This window comes from Haemaphysalis longicornis, unplaced genomic scaffold, assembly GCF_048455015.1.
Source record: "Haemaphysalis longicornis isolate Haplotype H1 unplaced genomic scaffold, Haemaphysalis longicornis Haplotype H1 scaffold_8, whole genome shotgun sequence".
NCBI lineage: Eukaryota > Metazoa > Arthropoda > Arachnida > Ixodida > Ixodidae > Haemaphysalis > Haemaphysalis longicornis.
The window spans coordinates 124070917-124076916 of NW_027526445.1; positions in this window are offsets into that span (position 1 = coordinate 124070917).

Here is a 6000-nt window from a genome sequence, read left to right on the forward strand (position 1 = left end):
GCCTGTGATATATCAAATTCCACCGAAAAGAATGCCGCGAGCCGCCCCTCCCCCCCCCCCCCCCCCCTCCTTTCCGGGAGAGAGCTCGCAGCTTTCGTGGTGTTGTCCGCGGTCGAGTTGAGTGGGAACAATTATGCACGATTTCTCATTGCGCCTAGTTTCGGTTATTATGAACGGATTTCCATACTTCTTGCGGGAGGAGATTGCTTCGACAGTACTTTACCCCAAAATACATTCCGAGTAGTCGATGGTTAGTGGTGCAGGGTTATGAATTTCGCAGTGTCGCACGTAGCCCCGTACCTAGATGAAGAAAAGGACATGACTAGGGGTTGCTACTGAGGAAAGAAGAAAGAGGAAGAAGATGAACTTTTAGGACACCATGATCGTAGTGACAAGCAATTCAGTGTGATTCAACTACAGTTATTCTTTCGTTGCGGCGGCTAAGCACTCCATTCTTCCGCACCATATTGTACCTTGAAAAGCGGAACTCGATTTCTCTAACGCACAAGCAATGTCGATCTTTCGCAAAACGGCAGTCCTGATGCTTGTGCCTTACGGAGATCCCCAGGATATGAATACTTGGCGGGGCCTGTGTATGATTATCCTTAATAGGTTCTCTTGAAAATGTACAAATATATACGTGTGTTGCTATAAGCGTCAACAGATGCTTTAAAGACTACGGCGCGCCTCATCGCCTGCGTTGCGTCGGCGCGTTAAACCCGACAATCAATCAATCAAATCTTTTTCTGTGGACCTCCAGCCTCCTCTATTTTTACTCGATCGGAACGAATGAATGAATGAATGAATGAATGTTGTAACAGATTTTGCGGCCATCAGACGGGCGTTCCCGCGATGAACACAGAACGGTAGAAAGGTGCCTATGTGCTCGCCGGTGAGCGCTCCATGTACTTGCTACGAAAATAGCAGACGCAGAAAGTCTAGAACCCAGCGCTCGCTCGCCCGTGAACGCCAATAGCTCCGATTTTTCATTGCAATTCACAGGATTGGAATTCGCCTAACGTTTTTCTACTCAGTTCCATTGTTTGTTTATTATGTGAGACTTCAGCTGTTGTATGTGTCATGTATAAGCCAAAGAAGCAATTCATATGTACCCACGAAAATTACATTTTTTTTTTGCGTCGCGCGCATAGGTTAAATCAAGAAAACGGCACACCGAGAGGGACGTATGCACTACTTCATTTCTTGGGGAGGCCAGTGGTACAGCCAAATACGGGAGGGAGTGAACATGCAGGAAACTGAAACAGTAAAAACAAATTCCAAAAATGACGCAAAAATGAGTCTATACAGATGGTTAAACAGCAAAGCTATTACGTGTGACCGGAGTTCACACGTCCACATTCACGCTGCTCCACATAGAGTGCCAGCGCTCCATTAGCTATTGTCACTTGAACTGTTCTTGGCGCAGTAGTTTCCTGCGTGCCTGCTCTTCTCAGCAAGAGGCCTTATCTGCACTTATGTCTTGCACCGTTCCCACTTATTAACATGAGCACACGCGAGAGTGTAGCTACGTGAACTGTAAATTGAGGCAATCTGTTTCCTCTTCGTCTGACTCCTCTCCAACATCTATTTTCTCGCGCATACGCATGCTGTTGCGCATGGAGGCAGATTACTCCGTACATGGGACCGTCGCACTTTCTTTTCACTTAGCCAGATGGAGGTCTCCTTTTACAAAAAACTTGCAATTTCATGGATCCACTCTACATGAACTTCCAATGGTTTATATACCACGCTTCCGTGCTTTTATGGCTATCAGACGTTGGCCTATTGTCAAGGTGAAATGGGATGGCGAGGACGTGTAAGCATGACAATGGCATGCAATGCATAAGGTGTCGGTAGTCGGTACACTTTTTATGTGCTTCGAAAAAATATTCCTAAAATGCGCACTTTGGTTGCACGTATCCTGTAGGCAAAGTTGACATACATTCGTCGCTTTATTTGCGAGCTGCGCAGAATTAAAATTTATTGAATTCACACATGGGGCTCAACAAATAGGGAGACCTTACAATTTGCCAGCCGGTATTTGGGATTCGCCGGGGCGGCTCCCGAACGCCGCAGCGAGAGCGGCGGACACCGCTGTGGCCGCCCTGTTGCCCGGCCGCGTGCAGGCAGAAACAAAACGGAGAGGAGCGCCTTTCGAAGGGCGAAGAGGAGGGCAGCACGTGCTACTATGGCCTCACCTCTCTCAATGCCTCCCTTCACTCTTGTTTCATGTGCGGCTACCAAACAGCGCTCTGCCCCTCTCAGACGCCGAATACAAAACCACCCTCTGTCCTCCCTACGGTGTAAGATCCCTCCCTAGCTCCACATGTGGGAGTAGCTTAGTCGGCAAGCCGAAGGGCTCTCGCACCGCATCTCTTCGGGCCGATGTTCGATCCCTGGTGGTACCAGTTGTTTTTGTAACCTCGATGCAGACAGTAAGTAGTAGCCTGGGAGTTTTATTCTTACGCAGACAGAAAAATATCCTTGGCTGTTTAGAGGTATATGCTCCGCAATAAAAAGTTGGCTGACGCCTAAAATACTTTCTTATACAAAATTTGTGCGCCGGGCTACCTGCCGTCTTCTCGGGGAGTGCACATACCTGGTGGGCCTCATTAGGCGACCGCTCCACCTGCGAAAACACGAAGATGTGCTTTATACTTTACAACCACAAAAGCGGGTGGACATGCTCTGCGCCCTAAACCGAATATCTCACATAGATCCATAGGAAGACAATATCATTTTCATTTGTGAGTGTTGAACGTCGTATGCGGTCGGCCGCTGGAAGGATTTTTAGTAACACGACTGTAATAAGCACTCTCTGCACTCCTCGAGGAAGACCACAATCATACATTTAAACCTAAAAAATTGCAAAGAATTTGTAATCATTACAGCAGGTGCGCATGTGGATACATTGTTTCCTTATAAATCTAGCAGATGAAGGAAGTTGAACATTTAATTTAGAAAAATTGAGAAGTCTTGTGCAACAATTTTATTCAGCTCTGAAAATATTTTCACACCAGAAACCTGTCATATATCCTGATGATTTTAAAATAGGTGAAAGAAATATCACAGTTATCTTAAAAATCACCTAGACAGAAGATGAATTGCCGATTAAGAAGATTTGACGAAGGAGATTTTATGATTCTGTTTCCTTAAAGTACACTGGTACCCCATTGTTTTTATACCCTGTGTCAGAGTTTGTCGGTACATTTATCCGTACCTGGCTCCAGCGTACATCGCGGCGAAAGGTATTCTGCAGCTTTGGGTGAGTTGCACTGCATTGTGCCATTAGCTGCAAGATCCGCCGTTTTTTAATCGCAGTTATCGTAAACTCCATGACCATCCACTGGCATTAGGGAATGCTCGGGTGGTAGTTCCACGTAGCCCGAGACAAGAACGAGGCAGCCTAATAATTCAAGCCATCTTGGCATAAAAGCGAAAAGAGCAGCAACCTTGCAGCAATGCAGTTCGCGAAAGGAAACACGTGAATTATCTCGTGAGCGAACCCTGGACACGCTGCAGCTATTTACCCGCAGAAGGCGTTTCTGGTATTTTCACGAAGAAAGAAAGAAAAACAGATTTCGTAGAACCTGCTTGTTGCCTTGGAGATCGGAACTTCTGTGCAAACCGGAATTTTTGTGGAAAGGGGGGACGTTACACTATTCGCCAATTTTAAGTGCGAATGCACTTCTTACGCTACCCTGAGTCACGCTTCTGCCGCCGTCCGTCTTCAGCCGCAGGTGTTATCGCGCGCGCGCCTCCTCGCCCTTAGCAACGGCGCGGAGCGGAGGGGAGAGCGTGCGTAGCAACGGCGCCATGACGTAGAACGCCACGTGATGTCGCGCGCTCTCACCTCCTCTCCCCTTCCGCTCGCCGTGACGTCACGCGCTCTCGCCTACTCTCCCCTTCGCTCGCCTGCCGTTTGCGCGCTCTCGCCTCCGTCTCCCCTTCGCTCTCCTGCCGTTTGCGCGTTCTCGCCTCCCTCTCCCCCTTCGCTCGCCTGCCGTTGCGCGTTCTCGCCTCCTCTCCCCCTTCACTCGCCTGCCATTGCGCGTTCTCGCCTCCTCTCCCCTTTCACTCGCCTGCCATTGCGCGCTCTCGCCTTCTCTCCCGCTTCGTTCGCCTGCCGTCGCGCTGCGCGAGGGTTTAAAGGCGAGGCTGTCGCGGCCCGAACGTGATCACGCGGGGGTGTTAATGTAACTAACGGGCAAATGCCACCAAATTTCAACAAACTCCCCCTCATAGCATCACCCGTACATTCGCACTTCCTCATGCTCCCCTTCGGGGAAATGTGGGGGAATTTTTTTCCCATTTTTTTCTTGTATTTAGTTTTCGTTTTTTTTAATATTCTGTTAGATAAATTATCTGCATTTGCGCTATTCGTACTATGTCAGAGCGAACGTCCGTCAAATTTTCGTGTTTGTGGAAACGCAGGCCAGTTAGCCAATCTTCCTTATTTTTTTAGGTGTTTCATAGTTTCTGGTTTTTGAAAATTTTGTTCCGCCAATTATCTTTATGTAGGCTTGTAATACTATCTGGGTGGAACTTCGCTAAATCTGCATGTTTGAGGAAATGCAGGGCGATACAGAGTTCTTCACTTTCGCAACTATTACTATTTTTTAATTTGTGGTTCTTCTATATCTATTCCTTCTACCATTTATCTCCATTTACGGCAATGATTAAAGGCTGCACTTCCGCAACATCTGCATTTTTTTGTGGAAATACAGGGCACTACGCGGTATCGGTTGTGGAGGAACTCGGCAAAGAATGCTACCCTTAACATTGCTGTGCTTTTAGAGACGATAGTCTTTCTTGGGCTACTTAAACCCAGAAATTTCGGTCTCTCTGTATGTCTGTCTGTGACTGGATTCAGCTACCTGGCCAAAGTAAACTTGATATTGCGCAATAGTCGTATATACTCACAGCCCTTGTAAACGTCTAAGCCCGGTTTATATGTTCATACTTGTCAACTTTGTAGACCAAGAACAAGACATTACGCAAATATAACACAGGAAATTAGTACACAAGGGATATTTCCAGTGTTCCTTTATTAAAATTCATGGATGCTTGGTTTTTCGATAGCAGATGATATTCTTCATCTACTGCAGAAAACCGCCGCCTCCTGGCGGCATATGAAAAATCACGCCGCAACAGCAACGAAAGGTTCCACTAGCTAGGTTCCACGTTCTGCTTGGAACGCACGTGGAGCATGGCCACGCGGCTCTATAAACTTTCTAGTCGGCCGCTTCCATTGACACGCGTCTTCACCGTACTGCAGCGCTGGCATCGAGGAACCCGGCCTGTAGCAGTGGAACGCGGTAAATTCAAATCGCCTTGCGCAAACCTTTAGTGTGTTTACCTTGGAATGAGCGCGACGGTACAGGAACAGCACCAGAGGTGAGCGGGAAAGCAAAGGGGGGCATTTCCTTTCAAATGTCTACAAAGACTATTCTCTTTTGACGACATTTGCAACGAAAGGAGTAGATACGCGGCAATTTTTTTTATTTGCAGTGCAAGCCATCTGGATGCAGCCATAAACATTGAGCATTCCTCCACTAAACCACGCTAAAATAACCGGCAAAATCACTACATTGCGTCTGAATTAGGAACAAATATAGGCGGCGTATTGTATTTGTTTTTCCGGAATATTAAACACAGCAAACCGCCTCTCTGAATACAACGGTAATGACCAAAAATAGTAAACAAATGTACAATGTTTCGTAAGCTATCCAGAAATCAAAAAGCGGTAAAATAAAACTAGCTAGAGCTATCTGTTTGATTACTTTCTTAAGCAGAAAATGCACTGACAAAATAAGGTTTTAAATAATTATTTTGTTACTTTTTCGTTTTTTGTGCCACTTTTTTTGTAAAATTTGCATTACTGGGTTTGTTTCATTGCAATTTAGGCTATCAGCCCTCGCACATTTTTTTTCGAGATGAAATGTTTAGAAGTGTGTCTACAATAGGTTGGTGCAGAACTATGCCTTGGGGGTGCGGTTG